This window comes from Pseudophryne corroboree, chromosome 5 (genome assembly GCF_028390025.1).
Source record: "Pseudophryne corroboree isolate aPseCor3 chromosome 5, aPseCor3.hap2, whole genome shotgun sequence".
NCBI lineage: Eukaryota > Metazoa > Chordata > Amphibia > Anura > Myobatrachidae > Pseudophryne > Pseudophryne corroboree.
The window spans coordinates 43,145,420-43,171,009 of NC_086448.1; positions in this window are offsets into that span (position 1 = coordinate 43,145,420).

Here is a 25,590-nt window from a genome sequence, read left to right on the forward strand (position 1 = left end):
CAAAATAGTTATCAAACCAGCGCTCCAAAACAGTGGTGCTGCAGCCTCTGCTGAAGTGGTCACACCCATTTCCAATAGTACACAATATAGTCACAATTTGCAGGTATGCGCACCCTCTGGGATAGTACGGAGTCTAATATTAATTTCTCAGGGATCTTTCTTCCTGGATAGATAAAGGCTCATTATGAGCAGAAACGCGTTGGTGACTTTGGGACAGACTGTAGCAGACCAAAGAGTCAGAGGGAGTGTCCAGGATCTGTCGAGCCAGTGATGAGAAGGTGCTGATATCCCGGGAGGTACCGGTATTAACATCACATATGCGCTTAAGGGTAGACATTACTAGTCACCCCACTAGTGTTGGTACTCACATTTGCCCCATCAATTTGGTGGATTCTATTACAGTGTAATCAAAGTTGTTTTTATGTATGAAATAAAACTGTACTTTACCATATATATACCTCCATTTTTGTTCTTTTGAGGGAAAGAAGTGGAACAGGGATATTTGTGAAAATTCTTCGAAGGAACTGATCCCTTTGGTCAATCCAGGAAGAAAGATCCCTGAGAAATTAATATTAGACCCCGTACTATCCCAGAGGGTGCGCACACCTGCAAATTGTGACTATATTATAGACAGGTGCAGCAGTATGTACATGTGGGCATTATACACAAGTGCAGCGGTATATACATGTTGGCATTATACACAGGTGCAGCAGTATATACATGTGGGCATTATACACAGGTGCAGCAGTATATACATGTGGGCATTATACACAGGTGCAGCAGTATATGCATGTGGGCATTATACACAGGTGCAGCAGTATATACATGTGGGCATTATACACAGGTGGATCAGTATATACATGTGGACATTATACACAGGTGCAGCGGTATATACATGTGGGCATTATACACAGGTGCAGCAGTACAGTATATACATGTGTGCATGATACACAGGTGCAGCAGTATATACATGTGGGCATTATACACAGGTGCAGCTGTACAGTATATACATGTGTGCATGATACACAGGTGCAGCAGTATATACATGTGGGCATTATACACAGGTGCATCAGTATTTACTGCTGAAAAATTGGTGAGTTTTGATCAGACATATGTAGATGTGGTGGTCGGAGGAGGCACTGCCTCAGCTGTCATGGACTCTTAACTCCAGAGTTTTGAATGTGGAAATGGTTGGAGCAATACACGGAACATATTTCTAATATGTTCTTTGTGTTTTTCGTGTGCATTGTGTAGTCAAAACTCTGGCATATACGTTAGTATGACGGGAAAGGCTCTGCCTCACCTGCCTCATCTCACCACACATCACTGGGTACAAGCTGAGAGCTCTGGTTATAGCAGCTCCCAGTAAAGTAGGCTCAGGAGGAGCAAGGGTAAGCTGCATTGAAGAGGGGGATTCAAGTGCGGGTGGCCACTTTAGATCTTCCCAGGAGAGAAGGGGTCGGGGCTTGGTCAGGCTGTTGCTGGCAGGGCTAGTCTTGGCAGCAGGCCAGGAGCTATGGTGATGCAGGCACAGCATCATTTACACCCCCCCCCCCCCCCTCATCCCCCCAAAACACTAGGCTGGGCATTAGGGCACAATGGCATGTATTCAGTAAGGGTGGGGATGATTTCCAAGATGGTGTATGTTGCTGGGAGTTCAGCTTCAGCATTTGACCCCAGTGTGTTTTCTTCTGCGCTTTTATACATGGTGACAGCGATTTCTCCCTTTGTATCTGCTATGACCCCAGGTTCTGCTAGGCCCTATTCCCAGCAGGTCGGATCCTGCTGTGGCACAGTTTTTACAGGCATTCTGGGATATGATGTTGGCTGTGGTGACAGTTGAGCATAGTGGCACTCCCGCTGTGTCGTCATCCGCATCAAGACTATGGCCCTCACTCCGAGTTAATCGCTCGCTAGCTGCTTTTAGCAGCCGTGCAAACGCTAAGCCTCCACCCTCTGGGAGTGTATTGTAGCTTAGCAGAAGTGCGAACGAAAGCGTCGCAGCGCTGCTACAAAAAAGATTGTGCAGTTTCTGAGCAGCTCGAGACCTACTCCTAGCTTGCGATCACTTCAGACTGTTTAGTTCCTGTTTTGACGTCACGAACACGCCCTGCGTTCGGCCACCCATGCCTGCGTTTCCCCTGCATGCCTGCGTTTGTATCTGACACGCCTGCGTTTTAACACACACTCCCCGAAAACGGTCAGTTACCACCCAGAAACACCCACTTCCTGTCAATCACTCTGCGGCCAGCAGTGCGACTGAAATGCATCACTAGACCTTGTGTGAAACTGCATCGGCTGTTGTGAAAGTACGTCGCGCATGCGCATTGCGCGGCATGCGCAGAAGTGCCACTTTTTTACCTAATCGCTCTGCTGCGAACGAAAACAGCTAGCGAGCTAACAACTCGGAATGACCACCTATGTCCAGATGGTTGGGGTGGTATCCTAATTAGTGATGTGCCTTGGACATTTTTCGGGTTTTGTGTTTTGGTTTTGGATTCGGTTCCGTGGCCGTGTTTTGGATTCGGACGCGTTTTGGCAAAACCTCCCTGAAAATTATTTGTCGGATTCGGGTATGTTTTGGATTCGGGTGTTTTTTTACAAAAAAACCCTCAAAAACAGCTTAAATCATAGAATTTGGGGGTCATTTTGATCCCATAGTATTATTAACCTTAATAACATTCATTTCCACTCATTTCCAGTCTATTCTGAACACCTCACACCTCACATTATTATTTTTAGTCCTAAAATTTGCACCGAGGTCGCTGGATGACCCAAGTGGCCGGCACAAACACCTGGCCCATCTAGGAGTGGCACTGCAGTGTCAGACAGGATGGCATATTTAAAAAAATAGTCCCCAAACAGCACATGATGCAAAGAAAAAAAAAAGAGGTGCACCAAGGTCGCTGGATGGCTAAGCTAAGCAACCCAAGTGGCCGACACAAACACCTGGCCCATCTAGGAGTGGCACTGCAGTGTCAGACAGGATGGCAGATTTAAAAAATAGTACCCAAACAGCACATGATGCAAAGAAAAAAAAAAGGGTGCACCAAGGTCGCAGGATGGCTAAGCTAAGCAACCCAAGTGGCCGACACAAACACCTGGCCCATCTAGGAGTGGCACTGCTGTGTCAGACAGGATGGCAGATTTAAAAAATAGTCCCCAAACAGCACATGATGCAAAGAAAAAAAGCGGTGCAATGAGGTAGCTGTGTGACTTAGCTAAGCGACCCAAGTGGCTGACACAAACACCTGGCCCATCTAGGAGTGGCACTGCAGTGTCAAACAGGACGGCAGATTTAAAAAATAGTCCCCAAACAGCACATGATTCAAAGAAAAAAAGAAGTGCAATGAGGTAGCTGTGTGACTAAGCTAAGCGACCCAAGTGGCCGACACAAACACCTGGCCCATCTAGGAGTGGCACTGAAGTTTTCTAGCGAGAGGATGAGTGCTTTCATCCTCATGTGAATCTGAACCACTAGCCATGAACATAGGCCAGGGCCTCAGTCGTTCCTTGCCACTCCGTGTCGTAAATGGCATATTTGCAAGTTTACGCTTCTCCTCAGATGCTTTTAATTTTGATTTTTGGGTCATTTTACTGAACTTTTGTAGTATACTTGACGACACAGAGGTAGAGCAGTGGACTACTGTACCGTACTGCTTTATATTATATACCGGTGGTCAGCAAAATTATGCACTGTCCTCCTACTATATATACTGCGTAAAACTTAAATGCACCACAGGTATGGATGGATAGTATACTTGACGACACAGAGGTAGGTAGAGCAGTGGACTACTGTACCGTACTGCTATATATTATATACTGGTGGTCAGCAAAATTATGCACTGCCCTACTATATATACTGCGCAAAACTTAAATGCACCACAGGTTTGGATGGATAGTATACTTGACGACACAGAGGTAGGTAGAGCAGTGGACTACTGTACCGTACTGCTATATATTATATACTGGTGGTCAGCAAAATTATGCACTGTCCTCCTACTATATATACTGTGCACAACAACTAAAGTGCACCACAGGTATGGATGGATAGTATACTTGATGACACAGAGGTAGTTAGAGCAGTTGACTACTGTACCGTACTGATATAATACTGGTGGTCACTGGTCAGCAAAATTATGCACTGTCCTCCTACTATATATACTGTGCACAACAACTAAAATGCACCACAGGTATGGATGGATAGTATACTTGATGACACAGAGGTAGTTAGAGCAGTGGACTACTGTACCGTACTGATATAATACTGGTGGTCACTGGTCAGCAAAATTCTGCACTGTCCTCCTACTATATACTACAATGCAGCACAGATATGGAGCGTTTTTCAGGCAGAGAACATAGATATTTTCAGCACACTGAGCACAGATATTTGCAAGCACACTGAGCATTGATATTTGCAGGGGATCAGTACTAAATGCTGCCGGACGTAATCCCGGCGCTCGAAATACCGACGCCGGAATCCCGACCACACAATCCCGACAGGGTTGGCGAGCGGAACGCAGCCCCTTGCGGGCTCGCTTCGCTCGCCATGCTGTGGGCACGGTGCCTCGCTACGCTCGGCACACTATTATATTCTCCCTCTATGGGTGTCGTGGACACCCACAGAGGGAGAATATGTCGGGATTGTGGCGGTCGGGATTCCGGCCGGCGGCATCTTGACTGCATCCCATTTGCAGCACACTGAACACAACTGAGAGAACGCTGCATACGTCCTCTCCCTATCATCTCCAATGCACGAGTGAAAATGGCGGCTCCTTATATAGAATACGAATCTCGCGAGAATTCGACAGCGGGATGATGGCGTTCGGGCGCGCTCGGGTTAACCGAGCAAGGCGGGAAATTTGGGTCCGCCTCGGGACCGTGTAAAATCGGTGAAGTTCGGGGGGGTTCGGATTCCGAGGAACCGAACCCGCTCATCACTAATCCTAATAGAGAGATTTCAGAATTTCTGTTTAACAGTTTTCAGTTTGGTTTTCAGTTGCCTGTTCAAGGGTTGGTTCTAGCAGGTTCTCCTAGGATTCTTCAATCCTCTCAATCCTTCCTGGATGTTCTGCGGGACAAGGTTGAGAAAGAGATCCAGTTGGGGAGGATGGCAGGCCAATTCGTTTAACCCTCTGTTAGAGAATGTAATTATTTTTCCAGTGGGCGTTTTGCCTAAGAAGACTCCAGGCAAATTTAGACTTATCCAACATGTGTATTATATATAGGGGGTCATCTGTTAATGATGCTATACCTTCCGTGCACTGTTTGGTGGTATATCAGTCGTTCAACAATGCTCTACATATATGCGGGCCTATGGTCCCGGAGCTCTCATGGCAAAGACTGATGTTGAGTCGGCCTTCAGTTTGCTTCCACTGAACACGGACTTGTTCCAGTTTATGGATTTTCGCATTGTGGAGGAGTAATTCTTCGACAAGTGCTTGCCTATGGTGTCCCATTTCCTGTTCGTTTCTGGAAAAATTCAACACCTTTCTTCATTGGTGTGTGGAGTCTCCTTCAGGTGGTCATGGGACAGTGCATTATCTTGATGACTTCCTGTGTGCGGGACCAGTGGGTTTAACATGTTGCGACAAACGGTTGTTTATTTTACACGCTATCCTTTTTCAGTTTGGTGTTCCGGTTGCGAAGAACAAGACAGAGGGCTCACTATCTATGTTTGTTATAGTTGGGAATTCAAATTGATACCTTGAAGGGCTGTTTCTGCCTCCCGCAGGACAAGGTGGCTAGGTTGCGCAAGGTTATTTTGCTGTATATCATGTTTCGTAAGATAATGGTTCGGCAGGCCCAATCGCTTTTGGATCTTCTGAGCTTTGCATGTAGGGCCATACGCATGGGCAGATTGTTTTGCCTGAAGTTAGAATGGGCCATGATCGGGGTTTCCAGATCCCATCATTTTATCCACTTATGTTCATAGTTTAAAAGATACCTGGCCATTGCGTTCTCTTCCTTGAGGATTTTAAAGCTCTTTGGATCTGGCTGCCCCCCCCCTTCCCTCGCCCCCATAGACAATTTTTAATTACAACTGTTCACTGATGTGACGGGGTCTTTTGGTTTTGGTTATTACCTTAGCAGCTCTTGGTGTGCTGCTCCCTGGCAAGAAGGTTGGTTTTGTAGGGGTCTGACCAGAGATCTCTTGCTTTTAGAATTGTTTCCCATCATGGTAGCCTTTAGAACTCTGGGGCGTGTAACTTCGCAGTCACAGTATATTGTTCAGATGTGATAATTTAGGCATGGTGCATGTAATTAACAATCAAAGGGCTGGATTGCTGCTCGTGTTGCAAGTGCTATCGCAGCTTGTGCTAACATGCTTGCGAAGTAACATGCTGTTCTGAGCGCAGCACATTCCTTGGGTCGATAACGATAGTGCATATGGACTGTCAAGGTGTCATTGGGAGAGATTTCAGTCACTCACACCAGATGCTGATCCCGTTGATCTGCTCTGCCCCTCTTATGTTTGGCAGGTTTATCGAGCAAACTTGGAGGGATTAGCAGAGCATTCTCACCCCAAGCGCCCTCAGGACTTATTGTCAGATTTAGACTGGGTGGGTAGTTTTTTCCATAGACAAGGGTCTGGAGTTGAGACTGATGCTTTCTTTTATTTGGCAACTCTGTCTCCGGGAGGTCTAGAGAGGTCATTTCATGGTTGTTGCCAAGAGATTTTCTGTACAAGTGGTTTTCAGGCATCTAGGAGAGTCTACAGTATGTAATCTGGATCTGCCTGTCCTCAAATTTCTTGGTCCCTGGATATTCCCACCCACTCTCCCTTCATTGCCTGTTTTAACCTAATTTTTAGGTTATTTGCTGCTGTTAGATTTCTTGGTTCCTTTGCAGGTGGAAAAGAGTGACAGGTCAGTTTACATCTCCCTGCAGTAATTGTGGGCAATATCCTTCACAGTAAGGGCTAGACTTGGGCTAGGCTTAGACTAACCCTACTAGGGATCAGTGCCCTTACCATGACGGGTGTGTCTACCAGTTGGTATGAATTAAATCAGGATCCCATACAATGTTTGATTGATGCCGCTGTGGCAGATTGCCACCCAGAATGCATGCTGATGTTATTTCATGTTTCCATTGTCTTATTGATGATACTGACAGTTGGACATCCGTTCTTTTCTGTCAAACAAGTTGTTATCAATAAAGAAGACAATTTCACCACAGTTAAGGTCCGAACACATTAGACGATGTTGCTCTGTGAGCGACGACATCTAATGTTTCCCCTCCCGGGCCGGCCGGTCTGCGGCCGACTGTACACACTGAGCGATATGACCGCTCATATCTCTCAGTGACGTCACGCCTCCGCCAGCCCTGCATGCAGGTCGTGGACGACAGTCCAGATCCTGCATGCATGCACTGGTGACAGCGACAATCGTTGACGACCCACGGGGCCGCACATCGGTCGTCGCTGGCAGCATACACACTTGCCGATAAAATAAGCGACGCCGCTCAGGGAGGGGGAAAATGAGCGACGTCGCTCATTTTATCGGCAAGTGTGTATGGGCCTTTAAATATCCTGCCTTTATGTTGGGAATAATGCTTAAATAAATATTGTTATTAATCTAATGCAAGAGGTCACAATAGGTCATAAACCAATTTAGGTTCATATTAGTATCTTTAGAGTCTTACCCAGAGTTATCGCTTAATCTGTGTCTTTTGGACAGGTATAGATTATATATAATAAGAACATGACTATGCCATGTACTGTACCAGCTGTAATGTGCTTAATGTACTCCTGAGAAAGTTGCTGTGACATCCCTGAAGTTTGATATGTAATGCAATTTTCAAGACAGACTCCTGACTGATTGTGATTGCAGGCAAAGGATTAGTGTCATGGGATCTTCAGTCCAATCCAGCAGTTTGGTTATACAATGTCTACAATATTTGTGTGTGTGAAGAGAGAGACAGAGTTATAGTTTATTTTATCAGCAATAGCTTGTACTCATGTTGGCATGATGTTTGAGTTTTCAAAAATGCATAAAAGGATTAAATTTAGGATCATAGGAAAATGGCCATTAAGGGGGTACAAATACAGCACAGCTATCTATCTATCTATCTATCTATCTATCTATCTATCTATCACTGGCACCGCAGCTGTACAGTATGAGTGCTGTGGATTCTAGCCTACACACACACACATATATATATAGTTAGGGATATGAAAGAATTTAAAGACATTAAAAGGGACATTGATTTTAAAGTAGAAAAAGCTGAAAAAGAAACGATTGAGGTTAAAGTTAAAAAATTTAAAAGAGATCTAGAAGACTATAGGAACGATAAAGTGAGGAATTGGAACTATAAACAAGATAGAGAGAAATCTATGGGTACTTATAGGAATAACGGCTGGCAAAAGGTGCCCTATAGTAGAAATGGGAAAGGGTCTTATCAACAAGAAAGGTTTGAGATACAAACATCCAATAGATATAAAACTTTGGAATCCCCTAATAACGCTAATCAGCATTTTTTAAGGAGAGGTACCAATTGGAGAGACAGAAAATATCCACCAGAAAAATCCCTGAACAGCCCGGGCCTAAAGAGAAAAAATCAAGAAGATGTAAAAGAGGACAGAGAGGAGGCAAGAATAAACAAAATAAGAAGGGAGGTCTAACTACCCCTACTGGTATTTTTAATTTATCTACATATAAATTGACAACTAATGAAACTAAATTATTGTCCAAAGGGTTATCGTTTGCACCTAAAAATGAGCCCAGTAGCTTCCAGTTATTTATTGATGCAAACAAGTATATACGTACTTTAACATTAAAGAGACATTTTTTAAAAAATGATCTAAAAACAGGAGCGATTCTTAAAAACAATGAGAATATTAATAGAACAGGATTGAAGCCCAAATCAACCTATTATCCTTTAGAATCCCGGGGTAGTTATGTGGAAACGTTTTCTAATTTAATACAGAAAGATTTTAAAAAATTATGTACTGATATTAAGAAAGGTTCGGATAATCTAGATAGAGGGGAGAGAAATGCAATAAAAACTTTGGAAAGTAACCATGGGGTCATAATAAAAATGGCTGATAAAGGAGGGGGCATTGTAGTACAAAATAAACAAGATTACATGGATGAGTCGTTTAGAATTTTAAAGGATGAAGTAACTTATGCTAAATTGGATAGTGATCCGAGTTCTAGGATCATAGATGATTTAAAGTCTCTTTTGGAGGGTGGAATTGCTGGAGATTGTATTAATCGAGAAGAATTTAACTATATTTTTAACCCACATCCAAGGATAGCTCAATTTTATCAACTGCCTAAGATCCATAAGAGATTAGAAAAGCCTCCAGGGCGGCCAATAATCTCCGGAATGGAGTCCGCCACTGCAAGACTGTCAGAATTTGTGGACATATATATTAAAAAGTATGTGAGTGGACTTAATTCATATTTAAAGGATTCTACGTCTGTATTGAATTGTTTAGATGTATTTAAATGGGAGGAGGGTTATAACTGGTGTATAATAGACGTAGAGTCTTTGTACACTAGTATACCCCACCAGAAAGGGATAGAAGCCGTTCATTATTATCTGGAGAGAGATGAAACTATTAGCTGTCAACTAAGAAAATTTATTCTTGATTGTATTATGTTTGTTTTGAAAAATAATTATTTTTTATTTAATAATCAGTTTTATATCCAGCAACACGGGACAGCGATGGGGACGCCATATGCCCCTAGTTTCGCTAATTTATACCTTGGTAAATGGGAGGAGGAAGTTATAGAAACGAATACTATGTTTAAAGATAACATTAAATTGTATAAACGGTACATAGATGATGTGCTAATAGTGTGGCAAGGGGACAAAGAATCGTTTGAGATCTTTATAGATAATTTAAATTCTAATACATACAATCTAAGGTTCACGTCTAATTTCCAGAAGGAAAAAATAGAGTATTTAGACTTGGTGTTGGATACAAGCGAATGGGTATGTGGAGATAAAATTGAAACATATACCCATATTAAGGAAGTGGACAGTAATAATTATATACACTACGGGAGTTGCCATTTAAGAAATTGGGTGGATAATATCCCGCTGTCACAGTTCATTAGAATTAGACGCAACTGTACTAATATAGCCAAATTTGATGAACAAGCTTTAAAATATAAAGAAAGATTTCTGGAAAAACAGTATCCTGATAAACTCATTTCTAAATGTAAGGATAAGGTTAGAAGTATGAATAGGTGTGACTTATTAAGGTATAAAGAAAAGAAACCAAAAGATAATACTTTTATTCCCTTCATTACAGGTTATAACTCCAAGAATCGAGAGATAAGGGATATCATCAGTAAACACTGGGATGTGTTAAAATTAGACCCCGTTTTGAATAAAATACTCCCTCAAAAACCACAGCTAGTTTTTAGACGAGCAACTACGTTAAAGAATAAGTTGGCACCAACGAAACTAAAAACGTTAAAAGAAAATTCATGGCTGGATAATATAAACGGATGTTTCCCTTGTAATAAGTGCAAAGTATGTAAATATGTAAGTAAAGATAGAAAAAAGATTTGTAGTACAGACAACATAGAATCATGGGACATAAAGGGGTTTATTAATTGTCAGACAACGTGTGTTATTTATATGCTACAATGTGGCTGTGGGATTAGATATATAGGAAAAACGAAACGTCAGCTTAAACTAAGAATATTAGAGCATGTACGTAGTATTGTTAACAAATTAATTAATCACAGTGTTCCCAGACACTTTATTAAATGTTGTAATTCTTCTTTAGATAAATTTACGTTTAAAGCATTAGAACATGTTGTACTGACAGAAAGGGGTGGTGATGTCCTGAAACAATTAAGCAAGAGAGAAACATTTTGGATCCATAGATTAAACACTCTTTCACCATATGGTTTAAATGAGACTTACGATATAGTACCGTTTCTACATGATTAATGAAGTAATTTCTCTAACCATTGGGATGTGTATTAAGGTGTATAACATCGAGCTTTATAGAAGTTATGGAGCGATCGTATTAGAATGTGGGGTCCGTTTATGATAGTTTTCTCCATTATGCCCGTTATTTCGTCTTTATTATGTCTCTCTCTTTTTTAAAGTTTCAAATGTTAGTTTATAGGTAATATTGCCCGCAATAGTGTAATACGGGTCTGATGTGGATGGATTGAGTACATTTTTAATGTAACCGGTGTCTGGTGTGGCTCCACTGAGCTCAATGGTCGGATCGGGATATCGGTGCGGCTTCCGGCAGCTGTACCTGTATCGCGAGAAGATTGTGTTTTCAGTGGGTGTTAACGTTAGAGACTGGGTCTGCTCATGTCAGTTTCCCGTAGTTACAGACTATATACAATGTTGAGTTCCTTTTTTTGTATTAATTATTGTGAAAGCCTAATGAAGCTGATACAATCAAATCTCTTAATGTTGAAAATGTTAAATGATGATTTTTATGGTGATCGTCATGGAATCATTTCTTTTGTGACATCTGTGTGTGTTTACTAATTAAGGTAATTGATTAATTCTCTATGAAGGAGCAATCTTGTTAAAAATGACTAGCAGATTTTTTATGCTGAATAAGAAGGTTTTATTCTCTTAGCTGATTGATTAATAAAGTGTACATTTGTGTAAATTAATTTTAGATATACTACAGAAGTGCGTATGGCACGAAACAGTGAAAATTTATAGTTTTTTGATAATTAATTAATTGATATACATGTGATATAAAAATGAGAGTCAGAGTGATTGAGACCACACCCCCTGACGAAGTCCGGCAGTGACGAAACGCGTTGGGCGTGGCCGGGAAGGACAGCTCTGAGCGATCGGAGTTTGTTGCTGAGTCCATGAGCATACACGCTGAGGAGACCATTTGCTGATTGAGCGGCAGAGAACGATTCACCAGCTGCTATCCGGAGGCACTATGGATTTGTTCGTGAGCCGGCTGTCTTAAACTGAGATGTATGTGAGCTTTTATCATTGTATTAAATTACCTGTTATACCTGCTCATTGAGTGCGCCTTCACTCTTTTTTAGTGCACATTGGAACAGTACAGCTGTGGTTACGCTGTTTATTGAAGTGCCAGCACTTGCATCGTTTGAACTGTGGACTATAAATCAGGAGAATTAAGGACATTGATTGCACAACCATTCCTGCATTTATATATATATATATATATACACATTTTTTTTTCATCCCGGCGATGCTCTGCTAGGACCCTACTGCAAATGTCTTCAGTTTCTACTTGTTCTTGGGGCATTATCCCTTCAGTTTTGTCTTCATCAAGTGATATGCATGCTCAATCGGATTCAGGTCAGGTGATTGACTTGGCCATTGCATAAAATTCCACTTATTTGCCTTAAACTCTTTGGTTGCTTTCGCAGTATGCATAGGGTCATTGTCCATCTGCACTGTGAAGCGCCGTCCAATGAGTTCTGAAGCATTTGACTGAATATGAGCAGATAATATTGCCCGAAACACTTCAGAATTCATCCTGCTGCTTCTGTCAGCAGTCACATTATCAATAAATACAAAGGAACCAGTTTCATTGGCAGCCATACATGCCCACGCCATGACACTACCACCACCATGCTTCACTGATGAGGTGGTATGTTTTGGATCATGAGCAGTTCCTTTCCTTCTCCATACTCTTCTCATCACTCTGGTACAAGTTGATCTTTGTCTCATCTGTCTATAGGATGTTGTTCCAGAACTGTAAAGGCTTTTTTAGATGTTGTTTGGCAAACTCTAATCTGGTCTTCCTGTTTTTGTAGCTCACCAATGGTTTACATCTTGTGGTGAACCCTCTATATTCACTCTTGTGAAGTCTTCTCTTGATTGTTGACTTTGACACAAATACACCTACCTCCTGGAGAGTGTTCTTGATCTGAACAACTGTTGTGAAGGGGTTTTTCTTCACCAGGGAAATAATTCTTCTGTCATCCACCACAGTTGTTTTCCGTGGTCTTCAGGATCTTTTGGTGTTGCTTAACTCTCTGGTGCGTTCTTTCTTTTTAAGAATGTTCCAAACAGTTGATTTGTCCACACGTAATGTTTTTGCTATCTCTCTGATGGGTTTGTTTTGATTTTTCAGCCTAATGATGGCTTGCTTCACTAATAGTGGCAGCTCTTTGGCTCTCATATTGAGAGTCGACAGCAACAGATTCCAAATGCAAATGTCACACCTGGGGGTATATTTACTAAAATTCGTATTTGTGTCGATTTGGAGGGAGATTAAACACGAATGACATCAAATGTGTGAATTTGCAACTTTTTAAATTTTTTACGCCACATTTACTAAGCTGTCGTATTCTGCATTTTCGTTTTTTCCGATGTCGATGTCATTCGTAATTTCAGCCAGTGTTTTACGGGAGTGAATAGTAAAACACTGCCGACATTAACACAATGAATCTCGGCCGGATATGTGAGATCCGTGCAGGGCTTCATTGTGCACCTTTAAAAAAACAATTAGTGTTAAAAATCTAGAAAAAAAAATGCGTGGGGTCCCCCCTCCTAAGCAAAACCAGCCTCGGGCTCTTTGAGCCGGTCCTGGTTGAAAAAATATGGGAAAAAAATTGACAGGGGTTCCCCCATATTTGATCAACCAGCACCAGGCTCTGCACCTGGTCCTGGTGCCAAAAATACGGGGGACAAAAAGCGTAGGGGTCCCCCGTATTTTTAACACCAGCACCGGGCTCCACTAGTCAGAGAGATAATGCCACAGCCGGGGGACACATTTATATAGGTCCCTGCGGCCCTGGCATTAAATCACTAACTAGTCACCCCTGTCTGGGGTACCCTGGAGGAGTGGGGACCCCTTAACTCAAGGGGTCCCCCCTCCAGCCACCCAAGGGCCAGGGGTGAAGCCTGAGGCTGTCTCCCCCCATCCAAGGGCGGCGGATGGGGGGCTGATAGCCAAGTGTAAAAAAAAAATATTGTTTTTTGTAGCAGTACTACAAGTCTCAGCAAGCCTCCCCCACAAGCTGGTACTTGGAAAACCACAAGTACCAGCATGCGGTGGAAAAACGGGCCCGCTGGTACCTGTAGTACTACTACAAAAAAAATACCCAACAAAACACAGAACACACACACCGTGATAGTAAAACTTTATTACATACATGCACACCTACATACATACATACATACATACATACATACATACCTATGTTCACACGAGGGTCGGTCCACTTCTCCATGTAGAATCCACGGGGTACCTGTGAATACAATTATACTCACACAATCCAGTGTAGATCGGTCCTCTTCTACTTGTAATCCACGTACTTGGCAAAAAAAACAAACCGAAAAACCCGAAACACGCACTGAAAGGGGCCCAATGTTTACACATGGGACCCCTTTTCTCTGACTGCCGGGACCCCCCATGACTCCTGTCAAAGAGGGTCCCTTCAGCCAATCAGGGAGCACCACGTCTTGGCACTCTCCTGATTTGCTGTGCGCTCCTGAGCTGTCAGTCAGGCTGCGCACGGCAGAGATACAATGTAGCGCATAGGCGCTCCATTGTATCCAATGGTGGGAACTTTGCGGTCAGCGGTTGAGGTTACTCGCGGTCAACCGCTGACCGCAAAGTTCCCACCATTGGATACAATGGAGCGCCTATGCGCTACATTGTATCTCTGCCGTGCGCAGCCTGACTGATAGCTCAGGAGCGCACAGCCAATCAGGAGAGTGCCACGACATGGCGCTCCCTGATTGGCTGAAGTAGAAGTAGAAGAGGACCGATCTACACTGGATTGTGTGAGTATAATTTTATTCACAGGTACCCCGTGGATTCTACATGGAGAAGTTGACCGACCCTCGTGTGAACATAGGTAAGTATATATGTATGTAGGTGTGCATGTATGTAATAAAGTTTTACTATCATGGTGTGTGTGTTCTGTGTTTTGTTGGATATTTTTTTTTGTAGTAGTACTACAGGTAACAGCGGGCCCGTTTTTCCACCGCATGCTGGTACTTGTGGTTCTCCAAGTACCAGCTTGCGGGGGAGGCTTGCTGAGACTTGTAATACTGCTACAAAAAACAATATTCTTTTTTTTTACACTTGGCTATCAGCCCCCCATCCGCCGCCCTTGGATGGGGGGGACAGCCTCGTGCTTCACCCCTAGCCCTTGGGTGACTGGAGGCGGGACCCCTTGATTTAAGGGGTCCCCTCTCCTCCAGGGTACCCCGGCCAGGGGTGACTAGTTAGTGATTTAATGCCAGGGCCGCAGGGACCTATATAAAAGTGTCCCCCGGCTGTGGCATTATCTCTCTGACTAGTGGAGCCCGGTGCTGGTGTTAAAAATACGGGGGACACCTACACTGTTTGTCCCCCGTATTTTTGGCACCAGGACCAGGCACAGAGCCCGGTGCTGGTTGATCAAATATGGGGGAACCCCTGTCAATTCCCCCCCCCATATTTTTTCAACCAGGACCGGCTCAAAGAGCCCGAGGCTGGTTTTGCTTAGGAGCAGGAACCCCACGCAATTTTTATTTTTTTTATTTTTAACACTTTCACACCCCTTCCCACTGATAAACATGCACGGATCTCACTTATCCGTGCATGCCTATCAGAACACGGTAAATAAAAAGCAGGTCTATTTTAAAACTGCTTTTTTTTACGATTTGTATTTTTTCACGGCAGTGTTTGGCTATTGCCGGCAGTGTTTGTGAAATAGAATTTTTAGTAAATTACCAAGTTGGATGAAATAACAGGCGTATTTGACCGATGGTGTATTCATTCATATTTTTTTTCTTTGACTTCCAAAAAAATACGAATGCCCTCATCACTGCCGAGATTTTTGTTTAGTAAATTCCCGAGATGACACTTTGAAGAAAAAACAGCAAATCGGTCAAAATCGGGACCTTAGTAAATATACCCCCTGGAATCTACTCCAGACCTTTTACCTGCTTAATTGATGATGAAATAACGAGGGAATAGCCCACTCCTGATCATGAAATAGCTCTTGAGTCAATTGTCCCATTACTTTTAGTCCCTTAAAACGTGGGAGGCACATATAGAAACCGTTGTAATTCCTACACCGGTCACCTGATTTGGATGTAAATACCCTCAAATGAAAGCAGAAAGTCTGCAGTTACAGCTCAACTTGTTTGTTTCATTTCAAATCCATTTTGGTCGTGTATAGAGCCCAAAATATGAGAATTGTGTCGATGTCCCAATATTTATAGACCTGACTGTATATGTATGTATGTATATATATATATATATATATATATAAATAGAGAGAGAGAGAGAGAGACAGGATATAATAATAATAAGTATTAGTGGTATTATTAACAACATATATGCATAAATAAATACTAACTCATACCTATGTGCTATATACTTGACAAAAAAAAAATTTGTTATGCAGAAACTTTTAATATCTGTATATATACCGACTGAAAAAAGAACTGTCATAGTTAAGATGTGCAATTATTACACAATAATGCAGGTGACACATCTTCTGGGAGACAATAGTATAATACATACTGTAGTATGACAAATACAATCTATATATATATAAAAATGGATGTATGTATGTATGTTCCAGCATAACTCTGGAATGCCTGGAGCAATTTACACCTAACTTGGTACACATATCACTTACAATCTGGAAATAAATACTGTTTGGGTAAGACACCCCTAGAAGTGGGGGTGAGAAGAGGGTGACATGTAAAAATCCATAGTTTTCGGGGTCGCTAAGATGAATAGTGACATTCCTGATGCCTTTTCAGTCCAAGTTCAGCCCCCATCAGCCTGGGGGGTTAGAAGATGTAGTGAACTTAAACTTGAAGATGGGCAAAATAAAAATAGTCTTATTGTGTTAAGATTTCATCCCAGCAGTTAAAGCACTGAGCAGGGCAGCATCAGAGGCGGAACGGGGCAGAGAAGGAGACAGATTATTCTCCTCAGCACCAGCAGTTACAGCACTGAGCAGGGCAGCATCAGAGGCAGGAAGGGGCAGAGAAGGAGGCGGATTATTCTCCTCAGCACCAGCAATTACAGCACTGAGCAGGGCGGCATCAGAGGCGGGACAGGGCAGAAAAGGAGGCGGATTATTCTCCTCAGCACCAGCAGTTACAGCACTGAGCAGGGCAGCATCAGAGGCAGGAAGGGGCAGAGAAGGAGGCAGATTATTATCCTCCGCACCAGCAGTTACAGCACTGAGCAGGGTGGCATCAGAGGCGGGACGGGGCAGAGAAGTAGGCGGATTATTCTCCTCAGCACCAGCAGTTACAGCACTGAGCAGGGCAGCATCAGAGGTGGGACGGGGCAGAGAAGGAGGCAGATTATTCTCCTCAGCACCAGCAGTTACAGCACTGAGCAGGGCAGCATCAGAGGCGGAACGGGGCAGAGAAGGAGGCGGATTATTCTCCTCAGCACCAGCATTTACAGCACTGAGCAGGGCAGCATCAGAGGCGGAACGGGGCAGAGAAGGAGGCGGATTATTCTCCTCAGCACCAGCAGTTACAGCACTGAGCAGGGCAGCATCAGAGGCGGGATGGGGCAGAGAAGGAGGCAGAATATTCTCCTCAGCACCAGCAGTTACAGCACTGAGCAGGGCAGCATCAGAAGCAGGACGGGGCAGAGAAGGAGGCGGATTATTCTCCTCAGCACCAGCAGTTAGAGCACTGAGCAGGGCAGCATCAGAGGTGGGACAAGGCAAAGAAGGAGGTGGATTATTCTCCTCAGCACCAGCAGTTACAGAACTGAGCAGGGCAGCATCAGAAGCGGGGCAGAGAAGGAGGCGGATTATTCTCCTCAACACCAGCAGTTTCAGCACTGAGCAGGGCAGCATCAGAGGTGGGACAGGGCAGAGAAGGAGGCGGATTATTCTCCTCAGCACCAGCAGTTACAGCACTGAGCAGGGCAGCATCAGAGGTGGGACAGGGCAGAGAAGGAGGCGGATTATTCTCCTCAGCACCAGCAGTTACAGCACGGAGCAGGGCAGCATCAGAGGTGGGACGGGGCAAAGAAGGAGGCGGATTATTCTCCTCAGCACCAGCAGTTACAGCACTGAGCAGGGCAGCATCAGAGGCAGGACGGGGCAGAGAAGGAGGTGGATTATTCTCCTCAGCACCAGCAGTTACAGCACTGAGCAGGGCAGCATCAGAGGCCGGACGGGGCAGAGAAGGAGGCGGAATATTCTCCTCAGCACCAGCAGTTACAGCACTGAGCAGGGCAGCATCAGAGGTGGGACGGGGCAGAGAAGGAGGCAGATTATTCTCCTCAGCACCAGCAGTTTCAGCACTGAGCAGGGCAGCATCAGAGGCGGGACGGGGCAGAGAAGGAGGCGGAATATTCTCCTCAGCACCAGCAGTTACAGCACTGAGCAGGGCAGCATCAGAGGTGGGACGGGGCAGAGAAGGAGGCGGAATATTCTCCTCAGCACCAGCAGTTACAGCACTGAGCAGGGCAGCATCAGAAGCAGGACGGGGCAGGGAAGGAGGCGGATTATTCTCAGCACCAGCAGTTACAGCACTGAGCAGGGCAGCATCAGAGGCAGGACGGGGCAGAGAAGGAGGCGGAATATTCTCCTCAGCACCAGCATGTACAGCACTGAGCAGGGCAGCATCAGAAGCAGGACGGGGCAGAGAAGGAGGCGGATTATTCTCCTCAGCACCAGCAGTTACAGCACTGAGCAGGGCAGCATCAGAGGTGGGACAAGGCAAAGAAGGAGGCGGATTATTCTCCTCAGCACCAGTATTTTGACAGCATCAATCTGCGGAAGCCCAGAGGTGCGGCTTAACAAAGATTGCCATTATTCTTTACATTCCGTAGTGAAGCACGAGTATTCAGCCAGTGGTACAATAATAGTACAATAGAGTATTACAAATTATTCTTGCACATATTACAGATCAGAGATGGTAAGCAATTTACAGGTGATAGCACATGCCATATGGATTCTAAGGGTCTCTTATAAAATCTGCTTCCATTATTTTAAAATCCAATTAATTGTTTAGATTATATATTATATTGGATTTATTGAATACGCAGCCTCCAGAACGAAGAGCATATTATTCTTGCCGACTTGATGGTAATTATCTGTAAGGAACAATTTCTACTGTACTTTCTGCCTGGCTCTGCTTCACGGCTTCTTCCAACTGATTTATTTCAGCAATTACTTGTATGTGTGCTCGGACAATCTAAGAGGTGGCAAATTGGTCTGCTCTCCCTAGCGTTTCTTCTCATTTACGTTAGCCTATTATTTTTGGAGGTAGAGGGTTGGGTACTGCTGGGTTATTACAACACATCATTAAATTTCAGTGTGCACTCACCTTATGAACACTGTAAGGTAATAGCTTGGAAGGTGCTGAAAGATTATATTGTATATTGATGGAATACATTGTACTAAAATGTTCCCACATTGTACATACATGTATTTATTGTATGTTTTGCATACAGTATATACAACAGCTACTAAATTGATTAAAATGTTAGAGACACTGGAGTATGAGGAAAGGCTTCCTAGGTTAAATATGTATACAACAGAAAAGAGGCGTCTAAGAGGAGACATTATTAATATCTTCAAATATGTAAAGGATTAATATGTAAATATTACAAGGGGTTAGCAGGGGATTTGTTTATTAAAATAACTGTATAGGACACGTGGGCACTCGCTGAGACTAGAGGAGAGAAAATTCCGCACACAACGTAGGAAAGGGTTCTTCACGGTAAGGGCAATAAAGATTTGGAACTCCCTGCCGGAGAAGGTAATAATGGCAGGCTCTGTAAATGCATTTGAAAACGGATTGGACAAATTTCTAGCTGGAAAAAGTATCCAGGGTTATAGCATTTAACATATTAACTGGGAGTGGTAAGAATCTTAGTTGTCAATTAGTACTAGACCATTACTCCAGCAGGTGCATTATAATATGAACACCTTAACACAGAATACAGGTTGAACCCGATGGGCATTATGCCTCTTTTCAACCTCACTAACTATGAAACAGCAAGAAGTGATTGGGCAGAATTTGGGCAAAAGTCCTAAATCTAATATACTGCATTAATAGGAGCTGATTAAGGTTTAGGAGCATTGGCAACCATGGGGGTGAGGGCGGATTGGTTTGCAAGGCGTTTGGTAATTTCACAGCCTAATTTGGGGTCATTACAATCTTGTGTGTACGTACTGTAACTGAACATCAATCGCAAGTCCACAAATACCCCATCAGTTGGATACAAGGACATGGGTAAATATGCATGTTGCTTATGTTGTTTAGCTGCACATAACCACCTAACACGTTTCATTGTATGAACAAATACGTCAGGGGTGTGGCTTGCATTTAGCAGTGCTTGAAAATAAAATAAATAAAAAATCAGCTATGTGGGATTGTCTCTTGCATCAGTACTTTTGCTCTGTTTAGGAGGTATATAGGAAGAGGCAAAAAAATTAAAGTACTCCCAGGTTTTAAAGGTTATCAAAAAAGGCATGGTAATGACCCGCCGAGTGATGAGAAAATTCAGATATTGATTACAGATGTGTATCACGTATGAAGGCCACCATCTCTGGACAATATCATACTTAAAACCATTTGAAATCAAACTAGATGCACTTTTAGATTACATATGGAGCCGCGCTAATCGTGGCTCATTCTGTGCCCGAGCGCGCCCGCCAAACCCGCCTATTGAAGCGTCTGGGACGCATGTGCATGTGAGACACATACACGCCCCATTCACTGCAATGGGAGCATCTCTGTACACTCCCGTAGCGGGGCTAGGCGCCGGATCGCCTAGTCCGGCATGGAGTGCACATTTGCGATGGAGCCGCATCAGATATGCGCGGCTTCATCTGTACGTACTAAAATTTTGAATAGCATTTACCAAGCATGTTTTGTTAACCTTTAAATTCTGGGAGGTTTTTTTTTTTTTGCCTCATCCTGTAAAACCAAAATTGTGCACCAACACCTGCAGTACATTTATGTCTAAACATATATAGTTCGCAATTTACCGGGATTCCTCTTTAGTAAAAATAAAAAAGTTATTCCAAAAAGCTATAAATTAAGATGGAGATTTGGTTGCTACATGTATTAAATGAAGAGCAACAAGTTAAGAAAAGGTAGACAGACACAAATATGAATGTTTTGAATGGAATGTTATACTGTAGCATGGCTTTCAAGTTACAAAGAATGCCTAAATAATTATATAGTCTACTACACCGAAATTATGTCTCTGCATATCTCTAACCAGCTGTACTAAGTTATACTAGCACTCGGGATCCCTGCACCCAGCATATTGGCGCCGGGATTCCGACTGCTGGAATGCTGGCAGTGGGCTTGCTGCGCTTGCCACGCTGCGGGCACGGTGGCGGGCTATGCGCGCCATGCTATTTATCCTTCCTCCAAGAGGGAGAATAGTTGTCGGTATCCCGGTGCCTCCCATCTAAACACAAGACATATCATTACCGCTTGGAGAGACAGAACGAATTTGGATGCAGAAAGAGTGACTCTCAGTGGGTGTGACGCTGGTAGTGGCTGTGTCTAAAGGTGCATAACCGCTCACACAGGAGTCAATGTTCAAACACCGAAACTGCGACTCCCAAAGTGCTGGTACATATTTCAATAACGTAACCGATGGTGCATCTAAACATACACCGAGGTGGATTTAGGCCGCAGCCAATTTGCGTCCAGTAGGAAGATCATCGTTCAGAGCATTAACATAACACACAGAAGTGCCTGCATCCGAAGCAGAATCAGCTCCTGAAGTAATCATAAACTGAAATGACCATGTGTCTATACAAGTTGATGACATGATCAAAAAAATCTCTCAAACACAATGGACATTATTGTATTACACAAGAGCCAAAATATCTGAACCTTAAAAAAAAAAAAAAGATGATCAATCTGAATAGCAGAGGTGCTTTTCTTTTCTTATAAAACTAATTTGATTCCAGTGTCCAGAGCCTAATATTTTCAGTGTTTACCCACATTTACTGTTAATTTGACCCTTAGATATGTTTCATATTGTCCTATCGGTATCCCTGAATGCTTGTACTCTGACTATGGCAGGAGGCAGTAATTTGATTCCCCTTGACTGTATCACACCAGCATCAGGACTAAAATCGTGCAGGTCACTGAGTACTGATGTAGTGAGTGCAGCTCTAAATATAATACTCTGAATATTCTCTCTTTCTGCTCGTACCATACCCTTCTCTTTTTCTGCCACCAACTGTGGTAAATGAAGGAGAATAAGGGAGGGCTAGACTGCACACCATAATTTTAAACATAAAAGGCACTATCCTGCATGTAGCGCCACACAGAAAATATGAAAATTCAGATAGGGTTACCTGCCATGGTAGCTGCCCACATTTTGGCCAAAAATTGTGCTAAGACCCTCAAATTCACTCCATGTTAAATTGTAGAGTTTATTATAACTGTTTTGACTGCCAGTTTTTTAGTACTTATACTGTAGTGGGCACCTGTGCTTTCTTTTTTTTTCTGTGTGGTACTACAAGGGTTAGCAAGGTAGAACCTCTAAAATAAGAAAATAGGGTGTGCAGTCTAGTACCCCCTTTTACTGTGGGCACTATGCTAAGGTGAGACCTGGATACATTTATATAACATGTCAGTATTAGGGATGTTAGGGACCCACCTGATGAGGTTACCTGGCAGTGGTAGGTGTGCCCATATTTTAGCCAAAAATTGTGCTAATACCCATAGTTTCACTTTATGTTAAATTGTAGAGTTTATTTTAATTGTTCTGACTGCCAGATTTCTTAGTGCTTAGAGAATGCACCTGCATTTTCTTATTTTCTTTTTTTCTGTAACTGAAGGAGTCACAGGTCCCCCTAACACTTTATCACAATTGCACAGGTTTGGTGTCGCAACTTACCATGCAGATAGTTTGGTCTCCCTCTGCTTCTAGCAACAAGTAATAGATGTAACAGATATTGGGGGTCATTCCGAGTTGTTCGCTTGCAAGCTGCTTTTAGCAGCTTTGCACACGCTAAGCCGCCGCCTACTGGGAGTGAATCTTAGCTTCTTAAAATTGCGAACGAAAGATTCGCAATATTGCGATAAGACATCTCTGTGCAGTTTCTGAGTAGCTTCAGACTTACTCGGCATCTGCGATCAGTTCAGTGCTTGTCGTTCCTGGTTTGACGTCACAAACACACCCAGCGTTCGCCCAGACACTCCTCCGTTTCTCCAGCCACTCCCGCGTTTTTCCCAGAAACGGTAGCGTTTTTTCACACACTCCCATAAAACGGCCTGTTTCCGCCCAGAAACACCCACTTCCTGTCAATCACATTACGATCACCAGAACGAGGAAAAAACCGTGAGTAAAATTCCTAACTGCATAGCAAATTTACTTGGCGCAGTCGCAGTGCGAACATTGCGCATGCGCACTAAGCGGAAAATCGATGCGATGCGAAGAAATTTACCGAGCGAACAACTCGGAATGACCCCCCATTGTTGTTGACTTACATTAGCTTTTATTAAAGGTTTCTGGTGCAATGGATTAAAAAAATAGAATTACATAAAAAAAAGCAATCTTCACCAATAATAGAAAATTTTATATCACTTCCCGCACAACATAGTCTAATTTTTGCTGATAACGAACATACTGTAGTCCAAACTTCTTTGCTCCTATCTTGATTTTTCACTACTTGATTTGACAAGATGTTGGGACCTTTTTAGGCAATATGTTTCAAAAGACAGTTTGACACAAATTTCAGATTATCTGAACTGATTAAAACACTTGGAACTCACTTTGTAACTTTGTATATCTTGAAACAGGAGGTGATGAAATAAAAAAGGATATTATGCCAATAGGCAGGATTATTAAGGACCTGGTGGTAGGGAAGTGTAGCCACATGTGGGCAGTATGGACGGTGTAATGGTTAGCATTACTGCATCACAGCCCTGAGGTCATGGGTTCGATTACCACCATCGTCCTAACTGTGCGGTGGTTATACATTCTCCCAATGCTTGCATGGGTTTCTTTGGGAACTCCGGTTTCTTTCCACAATCCAAAAATATACTGGTAGATGAGTTGGCTCCAAACAAAATGAACCCTAGCATGTGTGTGTGTGTGTGTGTGTGTGTGTGTGTAGCATGGGAATATTGATTGTCAGATCCCCTGGGGCAGGGACTGATGTGAATGACCAAATATTCTCTGTAAAGCGCTGCGGAATATGTGTGCGCTATATAAATAACTGATAGTAGTGATAATAATAATAATAATAATAATAATAATTAATAATAATTGCCTCATTTGGTGCTCTTTATTGAAATTGTGCACTGATTGGGGCATATCCTTACATTTTTGGGGTGTAGTTATACCGGCCCTACAGCTGTGAACCTTCAGACAGGCCCTGCTCCAGTTACTTAGTAGCCATATGGCAAAAACTGGCACTCCTGTCAACAGGTATATCAGTGACCATTACTGTAATATCCTACCACCTCCAAAATATACGAACGCATGTATCAACCAGTGAATACATTCAGATCACTTACAATAATTTCCCCATTACTTGTTGGTGACGTACTCATTTTAAAGAAACAATTATGTGCACAATAATAAAATGAATACAAACAGGCAGCTAGTGACAGACTACTCAAAAAATAACTACCTGGAAAAATACACATTCTATTTCAATTAACAAGACAGAAACCTAACCCTGTTTTTTTTATACCATCAATGTTGTATTTAATTGTAAATACCTCTACAATATTTACTTTGCAGGCTAGCCCGAAAGAAGTCCTAGATTTATTTATTGTAGAGAAATCACAACCCTCAAGTGATTCATTTCTTGAAATGATTTGTGATGGTCGGCCAGAAGTTCTATTTTTGGAGAATTGATTCACAAAACTTTATTTCTGGTTAAAGCAAAATAGTCATTTAAAAATGGTATTTATAAATGTTATTTGGTTCAGTTTGTTTTCACTTTTCATAGAATTTGTAATTTTCAAATACAATCTTGGGGAAAATTTATCAAGCATCTTTTGTTTGGGAAAAGTTTAGTTTTGCAAGTTATCTATTGATTAGTAAGAGATTTCCATCCATTTACAGTTCATTGTTCATTGCTGTATTTGCTTTAGTTACTTGTATGTGCTGTGTATGTTTGTAATATTTCTTTCTGTGGTTATTGTCTTGTCCGGTTTCCCACCTCAGTCTTATTTCTGCAGCAAGAGTAACAAATGTTGTTACAGGTACTATGCTTATTAAATACAAATCCACTGTTGATTAGGCAAAATCATTCCAATCAAGGCACTTGTAAAATAAAATCTATTTAATTGATTGATAGATATTAATATAAAACTGCAAATATATTTTTTTCTATGCAGAGAAGTTTGTATAAACACAATGTATCATACATCCAGCATAATAAAAACCTGACTCTTGCCAAAGAGGTAAGTCTTTTGCCACTGACACTTCTGTTATACTAACTCAATACTTAAGACCACCTCAATCTTAGTATTTCCAAAACAGAGATTATTATATTTCCACCGGCCAATAGTAGTTACCAACCTGATATCTGTATCACTGTTGAGAGCTCAAATATCAATCCTACCTCACCCAACAAGCTCGCTGTCTAGGTGTCATAGTCATCCTTGACTCTGATCTGTCCTTTACTCCCCACATTCAATCTGTCTCAAAATCATGTTAAATGTATCTAATAAACATAT